Raw genomic sequence first — 25,831 nt, 5'->3', positions numbered from 1 at the left:
GCAAAGGGTAGATTACTAGGGCAGGGTAATATACAATTGAAAGGAAAAATCCCTAGGCAACTCAAGGTCTATATAGATACAGACTATCAAAATCACGTACAGGATATAGCACTCAGAGTACGTTAGAGATAATTTTAAAATTCATTTCTTTAATACAAATTTCTTTTAAAAACATTCTGGAGCACATTTAATCCATCTTTTAGTTACATACATAAGTCGATATTTCAACATAATTTCTCACAGATATAAAGTGAAATAAACAAACATACACAATCAATGAGACACAATAACAGACAATGTATATAAAGACAAAAAATACATCAAAAGTATGTGAGCAGATAGCATGAGTGGCTATTCGGTTGATCTACTACGCGCGCTTCGGTGTGCAAAAATGCCTTCATCAGGAAAGCCACAAAACTTCCAGACACAATGGTCGGTCACAGAGTAATTTAATCAAATCAAATACAGCAAGGATGACCAGATCATGAACTGAAAGATTCAATATCTATGCCCAAGAGTTGATCATCATCACAGTAGAATCCAACAAATGTAAAATAGTGAAATCTGAATATTCAGGTATGAGAGGAACCTCGTAATATAAGTAGGGATTTCCATCAGTAGCTGGCTTTTAAGACTTCACCTCATGGTAAGGTTTGTGGTGAGATGCTTTATTGGCATAAATGCGTGAGAGGACCACAATGTTTTCTGATCCTGCGAGATACGTAGCGTGTCCACTGGCAACTGTCCTCTCTAGATTGACTCAATCTAGCGAGGACGGTCGCCAGTGGACATGCTACTTATCCACCTGCTCACATACTTTTGATGTCTTTTTATCTTTATATAGATTCTGTTATTGCGTCTCATTGATAGTATAGGTTTGTTTATTTCACTGTATATTTTTGAGAAATGATGTTGAAATATCGACTTATATATGTAACTTCCAGACGGATTAAATGTGCTCCAGAATGTTTTTAAAAGAAATCTGTAATAAAGAAATTAATTTTTAAAGGATCTCTAACGTACTCTGAGTCCTATATCATGCCCGTGATTTTGATAGTCTGTTAATCTATATAGACCTTGAGTTGCCTAGGGATTTTTCTTTCAATTAAACAAGACGCATAACAACATGACAACAAACAACATTTTCAACAACAATAACTTATCTATACACGCACAACAGAATGTACAGTCTCAGGATTCTCACTGTGGCAATATGGCAAAGGATGCCTGTATTATAAAAGCACTATTGGCACCGGGTCTCCAGGTCTCAACCCGACAAAGTACAGCAGTCAATCATTGCACTGCACTTGAAACCCGCAAGGCCTGCTTGCCATGAAGTGAGACCACTGGCACAGGGACTCCATAGCCTTGCCAGTCTCAACACAAATCTATTGACAGTCAGGCTCATACTGTCATTACCCTCTCAAATGACAGATCACCCAACTGAACTACTCACATTGGCACACTCGCAACACCGCCCCCTGATCCGTGGCTACAACTTACAAAACTACTTTAAAAAACAAAGTCATTCATAGCGCTCTATAATGGCAGCATACCACGTGGCGACAAGTGGCCAAAACACACAAACACCCAGCAAATCCCATAATTATATATCCGTACTGCATACATGACCACAACCCAAGTCCAAAAAGTATGCACTGCACCACAACAGTCACTCATTCACCATTTGCAAATCACTTTAGATTCCTGTAAACTGAAAAAGAACACTTGGCATACAACCCACAAAAGTAAAAAAAAAAAGCACTAAAAAAAGCAGGACTGAACAAACCGTTCAAATAAACTTCGACATTAAACTATTTAGGTTGCATTCAAGTATAATCATAATCACTGCTGTAAAAGAAAAGTCTGCTAAACAATCATCCACCAGTACATATACAATGTACCCAACTCCAACTTGCACCACCCACACGTTTATGAGTAACCTCTCTTAAGAAAAATTCAGCCTCAATATTTTCCAGCAAATAGGGTTCCGTTTTCGAACGCCACCTCGAACATGTCAGATCGACTCTTTTTATCTTGATACCTGCCTACAAAAAATAAAACTGCACAGTTCCTACAGCAATTAAATGGCCTCAAACGCTCAGTAAGAGAGGAATTCCTGGTGCCAAAAATTCAAGGCGCAGGATAATCACAAACAGAAACTTTTATGAACTTTGGTTCCAAGTGCCTCCGAAGATAAACACATAATGGCTCAAAGTCAGACAGCCCCTTCCCTAGCCCTGAGAGAAACAGCCGCTTGCAGATACTTGTTCACAAGTTCGCTTCTTGCTTCCTGACAGAGGAGCTGGTTAGTTCAATAGTGGTTCGATCTTCGCACTATGGCTCAGACTCGTTGAAATCGCCATCCCCCCCACAGAGCACACAAGATGGCTTCCTCTTAAAGCAGTCTAGGCGCCTACAGCGCCTTTCTTGCAGTCGAGGCAGATGCCAAGTTACAATGCAGATGTACACAGAAGGCTTCCTTGCAGCAGGCAATACCAGGTGATCTACAGGAATCGATGGAGGTGTCTTTCTTCTTTCTGGTGTTAAAAAGAGCTTGCGCCTTTGAATCGATCATATACATCTGGGTCCTGATCTGAGCCCTCATCGTCATTGCGAAGTGCACTGTCACAATATCGGCAGGTACATCTCAACAGGATTAGTTGGTTGATTGGTTGATTGATATGCTTTATTTCGATACGTAAAAATATCTTAAAAGCAGTATGTACAACAAATATTTTAAGAAAAAGGCATTCACCAACTGTACATTACGAAGCATCCAAAAGGTTAAAAAAGGCAATAAAAACATTCGGATAAATACAATTAAAAAAGGATTACATTGATACAGAAAGCCTATTTGCACGGATCAACCAGGACCATTTTAAAAATTTTGAGATGCCACAAACTACTAGGGCAGAAGTGTCAGTTAGTAAAATCCGTAGGGCCACTGAATATTGGCGGGTGCCAAATGATCTGCACACTGGTTTGAGCCAACGCTTCCTTGGGTTACAATAGTCCGGGCATTCAAAAAGGATGTGAGCAACCGTCTCCACCCGCGTGGAAAATAGGGCACAATAGGGGGAATACTGGGTGGTCTATTTCCATCTAGATAACAAATTGCCTATTGGTAGAGTGCCCACCCTGAATCTAAAGTACAATGCCCTGTCGAATGCAATGGAAACCAGATCAAGATAGGGTTCGTAGGCCACCACGTCTTTAATTCGGAGAAAAGCTGAAGTGGAATTGCAGTGACGTGGGTTGCTAATGGGTTTGTGAGAGACCCAATCCCAGTACAGTTTCTTCAGGGTGGCTTTGGGTGGGGCAGATCGAGTAACCCATGCTTCGCCCAATCCCAGCTCCCCCAAAAGGCTTTTGACATCCCTCAACCACTTTACCTTGTGCCAACCCCCCAAGGCCATCACCTCGGACAGGCCCTCAGCGTATGAGGCAAGTTCGGGGACCCTCCACAAACGAGCCCATAACAGCAGGGGCCGTAATCGTCCCTGATCCACAATTGATCTACATCCCAGGTCCAGTAGTACGGGAACTGTGGGTGTGCTCAAAGGGAGAGCCATCAGATCTTTCAAGAATTTGCTCTCCACTTTGGCTAATGCCTCCAAATTACAAGTGCCCCACAGCTCTGCCCCATACAGTGCAGCGGAGACCCCTCTAGCTTTATAAATATCAATAACAGGGGCCATACAATGTTTGGGGGAAGAGCAGTGTTCCCTGAGTAACGCACCACCCACCCTTTTATGGCTGAGAAGCATTTTATTAATATGCGGCGTCCAACTCATGGAATTCCCAGATAATCAAACTCTGCTACCTTCTCCAGTGGACAATCATTCAGGACCGGTGGACGCCCTAATTTCCTGGGGGATTCATGACCAGATATTTAGTCTTGTCGATATTGATCACCAGTCCCCTCAGGGAACAGAACTCCTGGAAACGGTCGAGAAGCTTTTGCAGGCCTTGGGGGGGTCTTTGAAATGAGGAGAGTATCGTCTGCAAAAAGCAGGGTAGGAATCCGGATGCCCGCCAAGAAGGGTGCATCGGCCAGTTCTTTTTGTAGGTGCTCCACCACCCCATTCACATACAAGGAGAATAGGGTGGGGGCTAGCACACATCCCTGGCGGACACCCCTGCACACCGGGATCCTATCGGTCTTTCCCCCCCCGTACCCCACCGCACCTGCGCATAATTCCCTGAGTGTAGTTTAATTAGGAGCGACAAAATATAGGGGGGCAACCCCATGTTCTGCAGGACCCTCCACAATTCCTCCCTAGGTACCAGGTCAAAGGCAGTCTTCAGGTCTATAAAGGCCAGGTATAGACTGCCCTTGCCCAGCACCACCACCTTCCAGTGCAGGAGCAAGGCCTGTTCAATAGTTCCAGTTCCCGACCGAAAGCCCGCCTGGAGGTCTGACAGAATCTTGTTGTCATCCACCCATTGGAGAACCCTCCCCAGAATCACCTTCCCTGCCACCTTCTGTGAAGAGTCAATAAGGCTTATGGGCCTATAGTTGGCTGGGCTGTCCCGACATCCCTTTTTGAATATCGGGACAACCTCCGCCCCTTTCCAAGAGTCGGGTACAGGACCTCCCCCCAAAATTGCATTCAATAAGGAAGCAACCAGGTGGCCCCATTCTTTGGGATAGGCTCGTAGCAGGTCGCCGGGAATCCCATCTGGTCCTGCAGCTTTTAGTGGGACCAGGGTCTTTATTACGGCTTCAACCTCCTTGGCGGTGAAGACATCGGGGGGACCAACCATTACTTCGACCACCCGGGATGAAGAATCGCTAGTGGCCCCATCAGGGAGGGAATAAAGGGCCTCAAAGTGGTTATACCAACTCTGAGCAGGAATGTTACAAGTGACCAGCGTGGCAACCGGCCTATCCCTGTTCCTATCCAGGCTCCAAAAACCCCTGGCGTCCCTTCCTATGCTAGCTGCCAAGAGGTCCGCCCAAAACTTCTCCTCCCACTCCTTTTTCGCTGCCCTCAAGGTCCGGTAATAGTCCTTCCTTGCAACCCTGGTAGCTACTTGAGATTTAGTTTTGACTGCTCCCACCAAGGCTTTTTTCATGGCCCTGCATTTTTTTGTGTACCATCCCTGTTTGGTAGGCGGTTTCTCCCTGATGTTAGCTCTCAAACACCTACCAGGGAGGATAAACAAATTACTTAATTCCCTGGTTAGGTTACAGAAGGTCAACGAGACCTCCTCAAACACTTGGGAAGACAAGTCAAATGTATTCGAAGCTGCAAGCAGGAGGGACCCTACGGTTGCCATTTTCTTTGGGGATAAGGTAAATTTGGCCCACTTCAACCGTCGGCCACAATTAGAAATAGTAACAGCCTGGGGGTTAGGGGCCATATAGGGGAGGGGTTTCTCCCTACCCTTGAGCCACTGGGGGGAGAGGACAAGAGAGAGGAGACTGTGATCACTCTCAATTGTCGACTTGATCTCCATATCCCTCAGGGCACCCCATAGACATACATCGAGAAGAATATCATCTATTCTAGATGTGTGATTTGGCCTATTGTAGGCGTGTGCCCCTTTCAGATCTGATTTGGATCTCCCATTGACTGCCCTTAAGTCAAATTCCATATTGAGGGAGTTAATCTGTAGGGCCACTTGGGTCCACCTCTTAATGGGGGGCAAGGCCAGAGCGGGAATCCCCCTCCTTGAGTCCTCCTCATCTGTGCCTAGTACATCATCCGTATCAAGGGGCTCGAACGTGCAATTAAGATCACCCGCCACCAAGATGTGGGATTTGTGGGGGCGCTGCCTAAGCAGTCCTTTTAAAAGAGCAATGGTGGCCGATTGTGTGCCACCCTTCGTTCCTCTAGCATAGATGTTAAAGATGTCCAAAAGCAGGACACCCCGGGAATCCTTTAAAGTGATGTTAAGGAGGTCAGGAGAGTTGGTGGGGTGCTCCTCCACCCTACACTCTAACGATATCGCGACCCAGATAAGGAGACCACCCGAAGGGCGTCCCTTCCCTGCCACCGGGGGAAGAGCTGGAACAAAGTGGGTTGACTATCCTACCTTGTGACAGGGCTCCCTGCACCAAGTTTCCTGGAAGATGCAGATGGAATAACCCTCCACAAGGGTATTCCAATCCGGCAGGCCCAACTTCCTATCAATACCCGCGACGTTCCGGCTGCAAATCCTAAGGACTGGATCCGCCACAGCTAACTCGCCGCAGAGTACGGAACCATCTCCACCCTCCACCTGATCCAGGGTTCCCATTCCACTGCCCCTGCTTAATCTCACATGGGACTCGTTATCTCCCAATACAGTAATAGGGCCCACTAGGCCGGCGAATGAAATGTCGCCGACTACTGGTGGCTTAAGGGCTGAGCTAACTACATCCGTACTCTGAGCCCGGGAAGCCTCCCCGTGGTGGACATCGGTTCAATATCCTGGAGGGCTCCAGTCAAACCCAGGCCAGGGAGCACATGGGTGAAACTGGGGACCAACAGAATTATCGGAATAAGATGGACTATTACTCCAACCCCTTCCAGGATAAGGGCAAATAGAGATTGCAACAGGCCTTGGGTAGAAGTAGGTCAAATCCACTACACCAATACTGGGGCCCCCCAATTATATCCCTATGGTTACAAATAGCTTGTGCTGCTCTACTGTCTTTAAAATTAACTATCACACAGTCCCCTTCAAATTGCTTATTGCCGTAACCCACCCACCCTACTCTTCTTACTCCCAAGATCAGCCCGTCAACACCCCTAGGAAGTGGTCTGTTGGTCTTTAACCAGTGTAAGGTTTTATTTTTGAGTGTTTGGTGGGATTCGTATTGTTCATCCTTCAAGATTGGTACATTTGTAAGGATGGCAACATACGGATGGCAATCAGGGGGCAGATTTACCGGGGGGCAGGATTAGTATGTATTTACAGGTAAGTACTGCAGTATGTCTTTACAGGGCAGCATTATATGCATCCATTTGAACATGGCCACCAGAATATATATTCACTGACAAAAAACAAAGGTTACAGAGATGTTATAGTTAGGTTACAATTTTACAGGCACAAAACCATAGCCATTCAACACTTCTGGTTATACTTAGCTCAAGAAACTATAACTGGTGCCCTAAGGTAACTATAACTCACGCCCCCACCATGCACAGTTTTCTAATTTTAAATTGTATTGCAAATGTTGCTGTTAAATTATGAATGATGTCATTCAAGAGGTCATTACTGATGTGATATGCAGGGTAAGCAGCAGTGCAACTGATGGCTTCGGCGTCAATCCTGGACCGGATGAGGCCAAAGTACCACTGGAACTAGCCCTGTGGTGTTGGAGCCTACCCTATACCACCTGGCAATGCTGCGACTGAGTCTGGTGGCTTCCAGAGATGATGGGGTGCTGGTGGGGAGACATCGCTCGGTAACCGCCACACGCTTTGGCGGCCTAGTGGAGATAGGTTACGTGGTCGAGCTTGAGGCATGGGGTGGGAGGGCTGTGCAGGGCAGCCTGTGCCTTGAACAAAATCGGACTGTCCCTGCTTTGTTGGAGAAAGCGGAGAGCCGAAGCGCCCACATCCCAGCGTGCTGCTGAGAGGCTGTGAACGTGACAGCTGGGATTGGAGCGTGAGGCTGCGGTGTGCTGTGCCCGGAGCCACCGAGGATCAGAGGACCTGATAGCATTGATGCCCGGGTAGGCCATTGGGGGCAGGGGAGATTTTGTGGAACTGTGCTACCAGGGGCGTGCCTTGGCCCCCGCTGGTGGCTCCATGCATCTGGTGGGAGTGTGCCCCTGATATTGCTTGCTTTGCTGCCTGGGTTGTCCTGATGACACCTGCTAGCATTTCCCAATAACGTGCTTCTTCCTCCTCCCCCCCCCCCCAATTCTAAGGCATTATTGGGATTCGCTTGGCAATTTGCCGCCAGGTGTCGGAGGGGGGGAAGTGGGTTATTGTTGTTATTGGGCTGTTTATATTTCTCAGGAAAGCAACAGTTCACTACTGTACCTATGTATCATACCAGATGCGCCACAGATTTTTCTTTTTCTTGTCTCTGACTGATGTCTTTCCACCCAAACGTCTGCTCATTTGCAGAAGTCACCTTTATGACTTGGAGCATTGGTGGTCTCAATAACCTACGTAAAGGCAAACAAGTGCTACAGTATCTACAATGGCATAATGTTGACATTGCCTTCTTACAGGAGACTAAAGGGGCGGGGGGAGTTTAATATGCTTTTGGATCCTGTACTGGACAACACTGTGCAGACTCCGGTGAAATCCCAGCTCCTAGCGTAAATTGCGAGACATATGCGACAAGTACGTGCTTTTGAACCCCTGGCACCTTGCTTATGCATTACTTCTGCACCCCTCGATACCTGGACCCAAACAGATTATTGGCTCCTCTCAACCATGCTTGTGCCATGGCTCAGCTCCATTCTACAGCTCCCTCACACTCTTTCAGACTGTTCACCTATTGCATTGACACTGCACGTTCCTAATGCAGGAGGTACTGAAAGTCAATGGCAATTCCCCATCATGGTGCTTGAAGACGAACTCTTCCTCATCGAACTCCGTTTGGTTATTGTTTAATATTTTGAATTAAATAAGGGCTCTGCTACATCCTAAGCCACCCTGTGGGAAGCTTTTAAGGCATATACTTGGGGCGTATGCATCTCCAAGCATGCAGGGGTACTGCGAGATCTGTGCTCAATACTGTCACGTATTGAAGTGGAACTAACAACATTAGACCAGGCTTGTGCCTTACGGCCCACTATGACCTATTCACATCGACGCGCCACATTGCTGACAGACTTTAGAGAGACCGCGGAGAGGGAGGCCCACTATCTCTGGAAATATGCTAGGGCCCAGTGTTATGGGGAGGGGGAGAGGCCGGGACATACACTGGCTAGGCTGCTACAGCCACCCATGGGCCTGTCCTATATTTAGGGCTCTGACAACACTCAGAATCTCGGATACTGTGGGTATTCAGACCGAAGTTCACAATTACTACATCAATCTCTATACCTCGTGGTTGAATGGTACAGACACAGAAGACTGCCTATCTAGATGAAGTGGCCATGGTTTAGCTCACTAACTCACGCCAAAAGTTTCTTAGCGAGCTTTTTACTGTAGATGAGATTGTTCAAGCAATAGACTCGATGGATGGTTTGCATGCACCTGGCCTTGATGGTTACACTGGACAGGAGGAGCTTTTTATAAAGCTTGCAAGCATATTTTGACACTTTCTCCATGCAATGTATTCTGATGCACTCGAAAATAGAGTGCTCCCACCTACCCTCCAGGACGCTGTTATCACCTTAATCCTTAAGCCAGGTAAGGGTCCCCTGAGAGGCGGCTCCTACCGGCCACTCTCGTTGTTGAATTTGGACAATAAAATCCTAGCCAAAATGTTGGCGACCCGTCTAGCATTAATCATGTAACAGATAATATTCACGGCTCAGTCAGGCTTTGTTCCACACTGTTCAACGGCCCTGAATCTGCCTACGGTGTTTCCAGTTCTTAATAGAAACTCCCCCACAGTTCTGGCTGCGGCTGCTTTATTAGACGCAGAGAAGGCATTCGATTCGTAAGCCTGGCCTTTTTTGTAAAATGGGATTTCTACACGGTTTTGCGTCGCTGAGACTCACTTGAGTTCTGGGTGCATGATAAGAGGGCAATCCTCACGAAGGTCTCAGGCTGCACAAAGCACACAGCGTCGCTGAGACTCACTTGGACTCCGGGTGCACGACAACAGGGCAATACTCACAAAGGTCTCAGGCTGCACAAAGCACAGGCACACAGTGTCGCTGAGACTCACTTTGACTCCGGGTGCACGACAACAGGGCAATCCTCACAAAGGTCTCAGGCTGCACAAAGCCCACAGCGTCGCCGAGACTTACTTGGGCTCCAAGTGTGCACGATAACAGGGCAAACCTCACGAAGGTCTCAGCTTGCACAAAGCACACGCACACAGCATCGCTGAGACTCACTTGGACTCCAGGTGCCCACGATCACAGGACAATTCTTACAAGGGTCTCAGGCTGCAAAAAGCATACGCAAACAGCGTCGCCGAGACTCTCCTGGAAACTTTTGTGTTTCTGAGTTTTTCCGCAACAGGGAGCCAGCTCACCTCGCGCCTTTAGGGAGAAGTTACTTCCGAACACAGCACACAGCAAAGTCCTTTCAAGCAAGGGGAGACAGCACACAGCAAAGTCCCTTTAGCCTCTCCTTGGTTAAAGCAGCAAACTGCAGGCCAGCCCCAGAACACACAGCAAGGTACAGTCCTTTTCTTCAGTCTCTTCAGCTGTTTCTTCCTTGGCAGAGGTTCCTCTTGACCACAAAGTAGGTTCAATCATTTTCAGTCTTGATCAATCCATTTCTCCACAGTTCAGGGGCTTCAGCTCTCATAGTTGTACCCCTAAATGTCTTTGAAGTTTTTGTGTTCAGGGGGGTACTGACCCCTGTTAAAACCAGTTCTGAGTGCCTCCCTGCCAGTGACACCTTCTCCCTTTGATTAGTGGGGGTCAGGATTCTCAATCACTCAGCAGGAGATGGGACCATTGTTTTATGACAGTAACCCAGGCCTCTTCACCTCTAGGGGCTACTCCTACCCCCACCACACTCCAAATGCAGGTCAGCCTGTTCCTGTCTCACTTCCTCTCCTGGGTCAAGACATTCCCCAGATCCTATCACTTTCAAAAGCAGACAGTCAATCCACAACCAGGCAGAGACAGACAGAAATGTTGGAGCACAAAAACCTAGCCAATTCTAAAAGAGTGGTTTCTAAACACACAATGCAAAAACCACCTTCACAAAAAGATGTGTTATTGAATTGTGAGTTCAGGCACACTAAACTTCACATCTCCATCTTAAGCCTTTGGGAAGATAGGCTGGAAAACATTACACAGCCGCCCCATTCAGTCCTATGGGCAAGATAGACTTTCAACAGTAAAACTCGAAATGGAGAGTATTACACCGTAAGGGCATGGTCCACACCTCAGTATATGTCCTACCTTTCACATGCACTCCACCCTGCCCAGGGGGTAACCTGGACTTACCATAGGGGTGTCTAATGTGCATAGAAAGGGAAGGGTAAAGTCTGGCAAGTGGGTGCACTTGTCAGGACAACATGGCAGTTTAACAAACTGCGCGCAGGCACTGCAGTGGCAGGCCTGAGTTCTCTCTTTAAAGCTACTTGTGTGGGTGACACAATTAGTGCTGCAGGCCATTTGCATTACCAGCCCTGGGACACATAGTGCACTTTACTAGTAAGGCAAAAAGGGCCAAGTCCAACAATTGGCAAATTTCAAAGGGTGGATTGTTAGGTTTTTAAAAGCTAGGTCTTATCTAATTTTAACACCGTACTATTACACTACTTTAACCTTCAGCCTGGAAGCACATACATTCACAGAGCAACTAGATATCACACAGCTATAGTCACAATGAAATGATACCAAGTAAACATTACCCCAACAAGACCCAACATACAAAACACTTGGCAAAGGTCATGTGACTTAGCAGAAGTGATCTTATTTGCACTAAACCTAAGGCCCGGAAGAAATTATACCACTGTCACAGGGATTTTCTTATGCTTTAAGCTACCACAACAATTATCTGGACCGGAGGATTAGTTTAGGGGTAGAAAATGCATCCCTCATTTGGATATAATCAAATATAAGGTTGATTGAGTTTCAAATGTCCCAGGAGGTTGCAAGTACCATACCTACATGGGATAAGTAAATTAATATTCACATAAGATTTTTGACTCTATGGACGGTGTTTAACAAGGAATGTAAGAATTATCATTTCATCTAGAACAGGTAGTACAGGGACAGAGAAAAAAACAGGATCAAAAGGTAAGCCCGCCTTTGTCCAACAGACAGGATACTATCTCCAGAATTAGATGGGTAGCCAGTAGGTAAAATTCCCATCAGCAATCCAGAGCCGGTGAGTTAGAAATGTAAATATTACATGCAAATCTAACATGCAGATGCAATTTAGTCCTGGGAAGCGTCTATTTTCTAATAGAGTATTACTGCTATATGGCAAAATGTAAAAGCATATGTTTCATGGGACTTGAAAGGCAAAGTCAGAATCTTTCTGCCAAAAAACTGTCCCACACAGTTTACTTGGATGCAATCCAATGAAATGCTGAAAAGACTCCAGCAATCTGCAGAGAGAGGAAGCATCCTCACAATACGCTTTACAAAACCAGCTAGCTATAGCATCTGCGTTTAAATTGCACTAAACCTCACAGAGGCAACCAAGCGCTTTCTGAATGGGTGCTTTAGATGGTGCCGGAATAAGCAAGCCTCGAATCTTTCTGAAGGATGGCAAGTTGTGTACCTCAAAGATCTCTGGGAATGGTCTTTCAGCGTGCTGAAACAAGGTGTTTGAAGGATAGATAGTATGTCAGATGAGTATCTGGAGTACAGAGGTATTTGACCGAAGACCTGCGGGTGTTGGTGCATAGTTTGATTTGTAACATGAGAAAAAGGCTCTTGGACATTAAAGTGCAAGCGTAGGTTGACTTTCAGTATTTGAAATAGGGGCAGCCTATTCGGAATCTAGTTTTTTTGGTTGCATCTAAGTGATGCCTTGGATTTGAAGCTTAGGTGAATTTGGTACTGGAAGACAAGTCAAAGGTGCTGTTCATGGGCAGCAGAATTTCTCCTTAGAGATCCTATGTACGATACGCTAAAACATGTCATAGTTTGGAATGATGTTTTCAAAGTGTTAATGAATTTGTGTAAATCATTCTTTGGCATTCAGCACTGGTAGTAGGATACTAATCCATTCACAGTACAAACATGGAGCTGCCCAGTGCAACTGTCTCACCTCTGGGACACCTTAGCCTTTTCTTATTAGTTTGACTGGATTAATATTAAATGAACAGTCAGCTGAGTACTCATTGGTCCTGCACATTAATTTCCATGAGTTGTGTGCCTCAAACTACACAACTTTTTGACAAGACGTGTGAGCTGACAAACACTTTGTTCCTTTGGCATATTTTGTCATTCTAACGGTTGTCCCATTTTGTCGCATCATGCCAGGATCTGCATGGGTTCTTTTTATGATGAGCCCCCCCTACTACTTTATGGCAGCTCATCCCACAAATTGTCCTCCACAAACAATGTCTGAGAATAGGTTCAGGAGTCAGCCTGGTAGAAGCCATATGACCTAGCAGGTTCAGTGCTGTGAGTGGGGAGATAGGGGGTTGGGAGAATCTCTAATCAAATCCCTTATGATGCCATTCCCCAACTCTAGCTGTTGAAAGTCAGGGCTCTATGAAATGGGAAGCACACTCCAGCTCACTGCTCTCTTTTGGAGTCCAGGCAATACAAGTAACAACCAATCAAACATTTGCCATGGCTAATCGCACCGAGAACTAAACTTCATTCACCTGATGCACTCCTATAATTTCAAAAGATACCAAAAGAATAAGGAGCTTGATTGGTCAGAAGTGTCATGTCTATGAGGATAAAGGTGAATACTATTAGAGGCAGGCCCAAATATATGCAGACTACATTTTACAGGCAAATGGCATGGGTAAGGATGTTGAAAACTTCTAGAAAGCTACCAGAAGTAGTAGGACCCAATTTCCTGCAAGAATTCAGTGACAAATCAATTACATGTAGGGCAGGTCTGCGGCTGGCAGGCAAACCACAGAGATGTAGTAGGTCTAGTTGTGACCATAATCTTGAACGGTGGTTGGGAGGATGGCCGGTATTTCCATAAGCAAGGGGACATGTTTACAAATGCACCAACCAAATGGTAACTGCACTTTATATAACAAATAATTCTGTGTAATAAATGGCTTAAATACACATAATATATATATATATATATATATATATATATATATATATATATATATATATATATACACACAAACCTCATAGAATACACCTTCTTTGCTTTCGTTCTTGTAAATATGGCTTGTCTACAAGGATTGTGTATGTATATATATATATATATATATATATATATATATATATATATATATATATATATATATATATATATATATATATATATATATATATATATATATATATATATATATATATCCTTATCCTTACTAATATTATAAAGAGAGAGCCCAAACCTTTGAGGCGGGTAATCTCAGGAACCACAGCACCAATCACAACACCCAATACAGCATTGGAAAGGACAGTTGGAACAGATGGACATAGGCTATACAGCTGGCCACCATATACATTAGAAAGGTAAAAGAACCTTAGGGCAAAGTAGTCCCTTGTGGGCGTGGGCGTTCTGCTGGGGGGGTGTGCATACAGCGATAAACTAAAGCCTTCAAAGTACTTAATTGTGGGCGTCTGCTGGGGGTGTGGCCATACAGCGATGGGCGCGGCATTTGCTACGTATTACAACGGCATTCCGAAAATAAAACCCTTCACAGTACTTCCTTGTGGGCGTGTGCGTTGTGCTGGGGGCGTCGCCATACAGCAATGGTCGCGGCATTCGAAAAAAATGGTGCGCGGAAATCCGTAAAACAAGTGTTCACAGGGCTCCGTTGTGGGCATGTGGGGGCGTGGCCATACAGCAATGTGCGCGGTATTCAATGGGCAATCGTCAAAAATGGGTCACAGAAATCCTGGAAAACAAGCGTTCACAGGATTCCGTTGTGGCCGTGTGCGAAGGGCTGGGGGCGTCTGCAGACAGCGATAGGCGCGTCTCAAACCAAGTTGGATTCCACCCCTTGCTCCAAGCCTTCTGGGGGCGACTACCATTACAATAACACTGGGCGGTGCTTTTGGCAATTTGTGGTGCATTCACCGTTCACGCCAATGTGGGTCGTGGAACTGACAACACAGCGGGCAAACACGTCACCTGAGGCACATATCACAAGGCCGGAGCCTCACACTGGCTGCAGAAGCATACACCCATGTTGCACAGCAATGGAGAACTAACTTTACCCTATATGCACATGTAAACGGAACAGGTAAAAGACGACGTGCAAGGTAATTCTTAAAGCTCCCATCTAACTAATCTTACCTTTTCTGCAACTTACCTAATGATGCATACGTGACAACCATTGCAGACATTCTATTTCATACCCGGACAACGTCTGGACGGGCTGCTAATATATATATATATATATATATATATATATATATATATATATATATATATATATATATATATATATATATATAATGCCGATTGTTACGCAGACTAATATGTTCTACAGAGTGCAAATTCCATTTGGTGGAGTACAAATATATTGCAAATTGGTTGGATACTTTGAGATTCCAGTGGCAAAATTCATGAACACTTGCAGTAAATACGTTAGAAAGACTATTGTACTTAGAAGGTTCGATTCCTTTTAGGGGATTCACTGAAGAGTTGTTTTTCTTTTTTTGTTTTCAGGAGTCTTACATTAAGGACTAACCCTATCTGAAAAAGAACCCCGGAAATTGTTACTTTACCTGCAGTGGAGTTTGCCAGTGTCACTACAATTAGTCTGTCTGTTCAAGCTTTAAGGATTTGGAGTTATGAGAGTTGGTCGCGTTCAGATCAGGTTATTTTAAAACAATTGTTAATTTTGGCATTAAGTGCAATTGATGTCAGACGCGGAAGTTTTGATGGAGCTAGGTGCTTTGGCTCAGGTTTGCTAAATGGATTACCGGTTTGTGTATGTAGCCTTTCTTTCTTCTTACGTTGATAAAATGACGACCATTCATTTGAGTAATAATACAACACCTAATCTTAAGTACCAATAAACATTTCATTTCGCAGTATGAGCTAAAAAATGCGTATTTGTTTTTATGATTTAAAAAGTTCACAATTTAATCGGATTTGGTGCTAGACAAGTGGAATCAATTAGACAGACTTGTCTGAGCTTTTGCCTATTTGCTTTGTGGACTAAGATGTTTTAAAGTTATGGTTGAACCGACAACTGTAGCTTTAACCTATAAAGAGAAGAATGCATCTTAACCAAGATCCCAGTAATAAGAAAGTCGATTTTGGGCCTACAAACTATTAAGATAAATTTTAGTTCAAAATTAAAAACTAAACCTGGGAGTGAAATTTGAAAAGAACATCCAGATGTCTATGAGACTGACAACGCATTGATCAGCTTTACCTCAAGCCAAATGGTATCAAGACAGAGGTAACAGTTATGTGCCTAAAATACACTATCAACAGACCAATTGTTAGAAACCCCCAGCACCCATGAATTGAACCAACATTTCACAGTCTTACTTAGAGAAACAAGAATCATTAGTTTCATTTTTGAAGACACTACTAATCACAGATTACCTAAGGGTAAAGGCAAAAGCATACTTTTTCCAGCTACATGTCCAAAACTAGTAATTCAGAACAACCTAAAATACTAAAGCCAGACTGCACTGGTGGGCTTTCTAGGACAACCAACCAGTATTTGATGTCAGCAGCCACCACTACAAATGTGTTAACAGTCTAATCCCTCATCGCTGAGGTGAAAATCAAATCAAACTACTCGGTCATTAATACATCATCCGCTCTACAACCGTGTCGCTTTCTGAAACTCATAGGAATACAGTGTTTTGGAACACCCAAGATACTGACGAAATCGCCTATGGTAAGGTAAATGATTAAAAACCATGATGCAGGGGAGACTGGTGTGATAAGGATTTCATTACAACCATGGAAATACTCTTTGTTTATGCTAGAAGCTAATGTTCTGCTTTGTACAATTTATCAGCCTATAGTCAGGATTTGAAATTGTTATGCTGGTCAGTATACCCTGCAAGACAACACAGAGTAACCATATCATCACTGTAGGTCAAGTGAAATTTGTGAAACTGATGAAACAAGACAAGTAGAGGTCGAAGAAAGGTTTTGAAAGAGTAGGAAACACCAAAAGAGATCGGAGTGGTAGAAAAGGAGAGATCATTGAATTTGATGAAACATATCCCATGCTACAAAAGCTTTTCTGCCATTGTTTTAATATCGCAAACCATACAAGGAGGAGACATATGTTCTGGCTTGCCACAGTAAACCGATTAGTACAATTCTTCCAAGGTTCCCATGGGACCTGTATGTGTAGCTGCCTGAATGGTGTTGGCAGGAGGTTAACAAATTAAAATTAGTAATGTTAGAAAAGTGCAGCATGACAGAATCTTGGACTACACACCGAAGAACACTCATACTTAGTGTTACAAATGAGGCAACATGTTATTTGTGTAAAAAAGAAAAGAAATTGTTCTCAAAATACAGAGCTTTGGGAAACATCGTAGCACATTGAAAGTGCAAGCGGCTCTAGGCTAAAGCAATTCCTACTCTGCTTTGAACGCATGTGGCTGTTTTACTGCAGATGATCTATTCTTAAAGTCTTTGGCACCCATGTCTACGGTCTAGACTGGACTTCCTCTGTGCGGTTTCAAAGTGGCTATTTCTCTTTTACCTCCGTTTCTTAAATCCTGGAGTGAACCACGGTCAGCTGCTTAGGCTCGTATGCAGCCCAAGAGGGTGCTTTGACTTCTGCACAGCTCAAAGGACAGCCCATGACACAAAGTGTCGCTAAAGGCCTCTTCTCTGGCACCAAAGCAATTTACATTGGAGACAGACCCATGCTCACCCTGTATCAGGTGAATGAAAGCGGGTAAAGGTAAAAGTGGTGCGCCCGACATAGGTGAAATAAACAGCAAAGCCAACACTGACATAAGAAAGGAATACACGAGCAAGACAGGTACTGCTTCACTGAACTGCTTTTGTAAACAGGTAGTTTGCGGGCGGACATCTTCCATTGTTAGAAGGGTGCACAGAGGGCTTTATGATGCGCAAAGTCCAAGTCACTAGATTCCTTTGGGCTGGCTGAGGTCTTCAGTGCAAGCGCCTACAGCAGCAAGGTGACACTGAAGAGCTTCAGGCTTAGTCCGGGCCTTAAGGGCAGCAGTGCCATGCATCTTCATGTTCCATAAGCACGTCAGCAAAGCTGTGTCAATGCAGCTAATCCACATTCTGGAGCGGAGCAGGGCCTTCATTTACAGTTCTGGGCAACTAGGCAGTAGCCTGCTGCTAATCAGTGCCAGTAGATCCACAAAGTTTGAATTTCTAACCAACTTAGTTGGAGCAGATTTTTAGTTGGCATGTGCAATAACATAGGACTTGATATACTCCCAGAATGCATTGTGGGTTTACTACCTATGTGAATACAGACAAGTATGCATTCAAGGGCAATGCTTTGGGGGCAAACCTTGTACTACACTCATGACAAAAGATGGAAACATGGTACTTGAAAGAACACAAAGTAACATTGATTGTGGCTGTCTGGTTGTTGGTCTTTAGGCAGCAGCCTTCCTCCTGTATACACTGACATTTTCTTATTGGTTAGATGTTTGCTATCATTCTAGAGTTTTTGCTAGTAACAGATGTACCAAAGGTAATCAAAATCAGATTTCTATACACACCAAAGGAACCCCATTTACAACAGCAGCTCCTCCATTATGTTGGAGGAGCGTCGCCCCACTGCTGGAGCCAGTATATGAAAACATGTAAAATAAAATGATAATATAACGATGAACAAAACTGCTTTATTATAATTTTATTTTATATGACGGAGCTGAATCTTGAGGGTGGGACACTCTTCAGCCAGCAGCAGGTGGAGTGGTGGGCACAGGGCACTGCAAGTGCACATGTCGGTTTGGCCAGCTATCTTAGGATAGCCAAACAGACATGCACACTTGGATATCTCCAGGCTGTTGCATGGACAACAGCAGGCACAGGCTCCAAGTCCCTATTGGTGTGTAAAACCTGCTCCTTCTGCCCTATCCCGGCGCTTCTCTCATGCTGGGTAATACCAGCATAAGAGCAGCGCCTGGATTGGCGGGGGAGTCTGGGAGCCTGTGCGTCGGAAGCTGAAGAGCACCGAGGTGGCGAGCAGCAGATACGTTTTCTTTAAAAAAAATGTAATTGTCCCCCATGCTGCCCCACATGTCCGTGCTAGCCGCTGCTATTGCCCATTTACTTTGGCAAAGGGGTCGATGCGATTTTGCCACTTCAAACACCTTTGAACGAGACAGTGGAATAAAGTCCTTTGGGATGCTCAAACAGACCAAAAAAAAAAGAAATATTCAGGGACACACTGACAAAACAGCATGGATGGACCAGTACAGATAGACGAGGACTCCTAAATTAAAAGTGCTTTTTAAACAAGCACTTACAAAGCCAAAAGGCCTGGCTTTAATGTGCCAATCCATTCAAATGCAGGCATTCACAAATGCTGTTTGCATGCACAAATGCTCTACAGCTTTTTAGAGCTAGACCCTTTGGCTTTGACAATACTGGAGAGGGGGAAGCAAAAAAATATATTTTTTTGTATAATGTTCATATAGGCGTAAGAGAACCTATTTGTGACCGTAGGATGATTAATCCTCCTTTCAGTTGTAAGAAGTTATCCATGTTTTCCAATGGAAGCATTCATTAGAAGGCAAAATATACACTAAGGAATCAATAGTAACAGCTGAAAAAGAAACCCTCCTATTGGTGGAGGCAAAGCACACTATGTATACGTTTAAGAATTGGTAACAATAGGTAGTTGACAACAATACCATTAAGAATGCCTAAAAAAATAAGCATCCATTTTAGAGGCTCAGGATTTAGCAATGCACTTAGCAGCATTGCACAGATGTTACTACGAATCACGAAAGAAGAGCTACAGAAAACGTACAATATTGGCATGGACGCGCGAGCTAAATCCTCTCTGCACTCTAACCACAAGATTGACACCACCACCGCAGGAAGAGCAAGTAGCAAGGCAGCTTTAACCACGCCTGCCCACATAACAATTCAGTTTCATAATAACGGCCCTTAAAACAAGTTTGCTGTTGTACTTGAGGTCAGGAATATGCACAATAAACAGTTTAAAATTGTGGTTTTGGACTAAACCATGCAGAAGCAAAATATTTTAACATTTTTAGTAGCAGGTTAAACGACGTTAGTTCAGCAGTACTAGGGTACTGTGAGCTTTCTGATGTCAACTGAAAGGTACATGCTGGTCTACTTCTCCCCAGGACTCTCTCTCATTAGAAACAATGCCTAATTGGTGCGCGTTATCAGAAACTTCGAACCCTAAGGTCTTCCTCTGCTAATTCTTGGACTGTCCCCAAGTGCAGGAGAACCAGAGATGAGGGGCGAGCCTTCTCCTTACTTGCTCCAAAATTGTGGATTTCCCTACCAGATCCCCTACTTACCTTTAACCAAACCATGCCTTTAGACACAGGCTTAAAAATTGGCCTCTTGCTCAGCCCTAGTCTACTGCCAGTGGTCCAATAATTCCCTTTCCTATTTAGCTTCAGTGCCAAGACGTTAGCTACCAAATAAATACATGCATGGTTCCGCCTACACTGGAGAAAGGCGGGGGGAACTCCTGTTCAACACACAGCTTCTCTTTCGCAGTCCCCTTGTGCGGTGTGAAAGTGGTGCTGTCCCGGGTCAGAAGCCTTTGTGTGTGTCCAAGGCAGCAGCAAGAGTGTGTGTAGAAGAGGAGAGACCAGGGAAGCTGCCAGCACTGAGAGCGGGTGAGTGATACGCCTCGGCTGTTCAATAGCTAACAGGCTAGAGGCCTTTGGGTTTGGCATGCCTCAGTGCCATAGAAGAGATGAAGAATGTTCGGGAAAGTTGGGTGTACCCAGGAGAGTCCCAGTGTTCGTTCGCTAAGCAGTCTAGCGACCGGCTGCGATCTGGCCAGCATTGGCATTAGAAGTGCAAGGAAAAACCAGCGCCTGGACTCAGCCCTGTTGGCACAGCTGCGGCCTTGTTTTCTTGGAGTAGGGCCTGCTTCGCATGAATGAAACCCTAAACAGTATGGGTCAGCTGTCCTTACATTCTTACTTACATCCTCCTAAGACCCCTATTGGTGCTAATAGGTATAATTTGTTCTTGATGGAGTTAGGAGCAATGGGCAGGAGTGTACCTACCTATAGTGTACCTAGCATTAGCTTTAGGAGCAGTTCTTATGACTGAACCAACAAGAGGAATTTAGGACTCCTTTGACTACATATCTTATTTTATACAAGTGATGACATTAATCATGGCTGACCCACGATGCTAAAAAAGCATTGCATCTTAGTATTCGATTTTCAAGATCTTGTTTGATCTTTCCTACTGTTGTGTGGTATTTTCGTTTTAAGCTGAGGATATTTCAGAAGTACGCGTTCGTTAATGCTCCCATGCAGGTGTATTGTACCATATGTTATGGAGGAAAGGGAGAAAAGACTCTCTTCACATCCTTCTGTCCTTGAGAGAAGAGAGCACCTGTGTGAATGGACTACAACTTTCTGCTTGTTATGTGGAAATCTCCCATAAAGGGCAGCAGCTGGCAGCAAAATGTGCAGTAGATGGTTTCCCCTTTATGTTTGCTTGTGGATCATGAAGATTATAGACTGCTGCGTTATAATGGTGCATTTATTGTCCTTGTACCATATTCATATCCACACCAGCTTCTTCAGTTTTAAGCTACACGCAGTGACAGTTGTGAAATATGATTTCAATATACATACATTAAAAAGACTACAGCGAAGAGGACGATTGAACGACAAAGCGGACAAACAAACGTTTAGAGGAACACCAGTGCAAACTATATTTAAATTCAGAAAATCACTGTCTGTGCAACTTTATTGGACAACTTTCTCATTTTGGTAAATGCACACTTGGATTTCAAAAAAATTAACATTCAAGTACAGACTTTCTGAATTAAAAGAAGTATCATGCAACAGATAAATATTATAGAGCAACCGACAGCCAACTCCATCAAGAGTTTAACATCAATGACATTCCAACTGCAATAGCTTGATGGCACCCATCACCACAGAAATGTTAAAGTATCAGAAGCAAAAGGATCACATTACTCACAAGAACTATGAAACTCCCTAGCAGATCATTTCATCTTAAAAACCAAATGTCTGGAAAAGATCTTGATATGGACTGACATCAGGGCAACAGCACACTCAAATGGATTTGTGGCATTGTTAGGTTTTGCCCACAGATGCCTTTTAGTTATCTGTTGTCTAATGACATGGTGTGTACAGCATCAATACTTGGAGTGGGCTTTAAGTCAGCCTATTTCTTATCAATGGTTGGTTTCTTACCAGTCTCATTGCTTGCTTATCAATGGCTTTATTTCCTCTAGTTGTGTTTATTCCTCCTCTGGAGTACATCTACTTTACAATCCTTTAGATTGGATAATGTGTACCCCTCCACGGTAGACATCAGACATCTGGTATTTCTTTCTTTGCTCTCTCCATGAGAGTGCATGTGTTTTCTTTCTTTTGCTTTATTTCACATCCAAATTACTGACCCTGTGCTCTCCATGTTGTTCCCCTGCCTCCCAGGTTGTTCTTAAAAGCAAAGTGACAGGTATTGTTTTGCCAGGGTTTCGACTTAAGAGCAGAATTTATCATGTAGCATTTGTTTAATCTATTGCACTCCACATGTTGCATGAAAGATCCTGCCTTGGCACACAAGGGCGGCACTAATTTGTACTGTGGAGGGGTGAGCTGTTGTACTCAGGTGGCATTTTAGGCAGAAGGTGTACATAGTATTATTGAAAGGTGAGGTCTCTTTATCAGAAGGTCAATACATTTGCTCCCTGGGCTGCTGCAGAGCACCAAATTGCTAAGCATTTGTTTCGGGCCTAAGTCCTATGAAAAGTAAATTAGGCCTTGGCAAGCATCTTCCCTTTAAATTCTGACACTTCCTTATTTAGGGCCTCAGACTCTTATGCTGTTTTAAGTACCTAAAACTAGTCCACTGTGTTATTTTTAACCTGGATCACGTGATAGCTATTGAGAGTTTCTTGCTTGAAAAGGGTTTGTAAAGTAAACGATGCATTTATAAAATTGAAAATATTGAATTCAGTGCAGTTTCAAGATAACTTGGGATATATTTGCTTTTCCATTAGCACTTTTTGGATTGTTTCTCTTTTAAAACATGCTTTACAAACAAGCATTTTGAAAGCCAATACTTTGGCGTGTGCATTATTAAATACACTTCCCCTTTCACCTCCAAAGATACTTTCCACTAGGTTGCACAATCATGCAATTACTCTTTCAAGTGTACCCAGCCCTCTATTTCTCCTCTTTCAACCTCAATTGTTACAATTATACGGAGGACAAGCGAATCAGTCTTATGCTTAAAAATCAGGCAAATCTCGATTCCAGTGTTATAGACCAATGGCTCGCGCAGTTGATGATTAGATGCTATCTGACCACCTGAAGCTGAAAAGGTAGAATACTGATAAATTAACATTTGCGATCAACTATCAATCAACCACCATCTGACCAAAATAAATGAGTCCACATACAAACCCTTCAAACGAAGTAACGAATCTGAAGAGGATTGCGAATTCTAATCTCTTGCTTGTGGCACACGTTTATCAAGTTAAAGCATCATTTACACAATGTGATCCTTAAATCACATTTTCCTTTAGCTAAGTTTGCCCCTCTAATGGTACAAGGAAACAATGCTTTAATCTAGACTATGTCAATTGAGCCCCTGTCCACTTGATGTGCAAACACCTATGAATCCAGCTGCAAGACAACTCCTTGACCAACAAATCCGGTCTTTCATTTTGCCATTCCTTCAATTATTCCACTTGGAGCCAGTGGCTAGGAGAATTACCTTTAAAACAATTTACATTGCACATGAAACCATCCACAGCACTGGACCACTCATCCTTCAGCATAAACTCTGCACCTACCACTAAAGTAGATCAACTTCCTTCAGTTAGGCCTCACTCTTGCCCATACTTTTCTTCAAAAAGTCTTGAACCGTAGGAAGCTCCTCCTCAGCTCAAACATTTAAATTGTGCAACTCTATTCCTGAAACGATACGAATAATTGACAAATAATGTTGAATTCCAAAAATGTTGCCTCTTCCACCACAACTAACATTTCATGAAATTGTGTTTAAAAACAAAAGCAGTGACCGAGTCAGGGCAAGCAGGAGGAGGGACGTGACACCAATCGATACTATCCTAGTGCAGACCTCACAGACTAGGTACATACCGCCTATACACAACACCAAGAGAGAGCCCCACACCAATCAACTACTTAAGCATAGATGGGTGGAGGAATTCACGTGCACACTTTCAGAGGAAGATTGGGAAACTAAATGGCAGAGGGAGAGTCAATATCAATCTGTACTCATTCAAAGAGAACACATACAAGCCCTGACCTTCTGGAACCAAACCATTTTTCACTTGAAGGCAATGTTAGTGGCCTCAGGTTTCTCCTGGAGGAGGGCCAGATGAGAGGTTCATTGTTCTATGTCTGGCGGACGTGCCCATGGATGAAGTCTTATAACACGTCAATAAAGGAAATTACTGGGGTGGCTGCCTCTACATAGGCTGGGGATACTTCTAAGCCACCCCTGGGAGTACAGAATATGCCCGATGCACACTCCATGAGGATTATTACTACTGGACACTCCATGAGGATTATTACTACTGGCAGGGAGACTGATGCTTGTCCACCGCTGGAAACAGGAATCGCTCCCTTCCTCCTCCCTTAGGATTGTGGTGGTCAAAAATATAGCAATTCTGCGTTCTGGAAAAATGATCAGCCATTGTGAGAGACAAACTGAAACGCTTTGAGAAAACCTGTAATCCTTTTAAAATCTATGGGCCAGATGCATCAAAGGGTATTGCCCATTCTGTGTCTATGGGAAAATGTGTTCATGCATATGGCCCTATGTCGGTCGTCAACTAGTGGGATAGAGAGCAGCCTAACATGTACCTAACCTAATAAGGTTGGGGGAAGTGCACAGGATCTCAAGCTCTTCAGCAAGCTTGGATTCTGAAGAGGACTGAGCCCTAGAGGGCCTGCATGCCAAGAAGCAAATGTCGTGTTCATAGGCCTCCACCACTGTGTTTAGGGTGCTGTAGAGTGTTGAATGCATCGCAGGTACTGGCTACCGGGTTCCTAGTTAAACAAGAACACATTTTGGACCCCCCAGTGGCACAGTAATTAAAATCAACAATGACTCCACCGACCACACAAGAGTTGAACATACCTTTTTTTCTGACACCTGCAGACTAGTTTCTTTTTGTTTTCTTATTTTTCCTTTTGACATTTTATTTAACTTGCTGGTTTCCAATTTTTCATTCCCACTATTAAGGTGACTAGCTGATTTTGCTTTTGAATGTATATTTTTTATTGTCTGGTGGAAAGAAATTAAAATTGAATAAAACCAATAGATATATTGAAAACAAGCATTTGCAAAGCAATAGGTCTCGCATTTACGCGAGACCAATTGCATTGCAAATGGTAGGCATCAAGGACAACGAGAGGGAGGGTGGGCGGGGGGAGAAGGCATGGACCACAGGAGGGAGGGCAGGCAGAGTAGAAAGCACGGACAATTGGGGGGCCAGAAAGCACGGACAATTGGGGGGCCAGAAGGCACGGACAACGGGAGGGCAGGCAGGCGGGGCAAAAATGGGCGGAGAGTGGGCGGGGCTTCTATTCCCTAATCCTCTACAGTAAGTCTCTCAGAGCAGCGCACGCGCGCTGGCTCTAGGCTCGACCTAAAAAAGCAGGTCAGGGTGTATGTATCTGCATGTTCGACCACAACTATAATTACACCTTTCTGCAATATCTCATGCTTACGGGCTGTTCGCCACACAACACCTTCGATAGAGGTATAAATACAGCACTTTATCACCCATGCACTTCACAATGAGCGACGAGGAATCTAATGTATATTGGAGCATTTCAGAGCCTTTTCTACAGTACAAAACACTACATAACTTCTACAACCAACTGTAGAGTCACTTACCACAGATGATGGGGCATAAATACAGAAACCTGTGCAAATAAATGGAACTATATGATGATGAAAATTGTATTTAATTC

At 44.1% G+C, this 25,831-nt stretch overlaps 1 protein-coding gene across 3 annotated transcripts in view; it reads right to left on the bottom strand.

Annotated features, from left to right (window-relative positions):
- Window positions 1-25,831, bottom strand: part of GRK5 (G protein-coupled receptor kinase 5) — a 648,325-nt gene that overhangs the window by 576,304 nt on the left and 46,190 nt on the right. Inside the window, exon 1 of one of the 3 annotated variants that reach the window (XM_078643915.1) lies at window positions 23,680-23,800. The exons of the other annotated variants lie outside the window; for them this stretch is intronic. The gene's annotated coding sequence lies outside the window, so the exon portion shown is untranslated. Of the gene's footprint in view, window positions 1-23,679; window positions 23,801-25,831 lie in introns of those variants that run through there. 3 annotated transcript variants of the gene reach the window in all.

The sequence above is a fragment of the Lissotriton helveticus genome, chromosome 5_1 (genome assembly GCF_964261635.1).
Source record: "Lissotriton helveticus chromosome 5_1, aLisHel1.1, whole genome shotgun sequence".
Classification (NCBI taxonomy): domain Eukaryota; kingdom Metazoa; phylum Chordata; class Amphibia; order Caudata; family Salamandridae; genus Lissotriton; species Lissotriton helveticus.
Note: the sequence above shows the minus strand (reverse complement) of the source record. Positions and strands in the feature narration are given on the sequence as shown.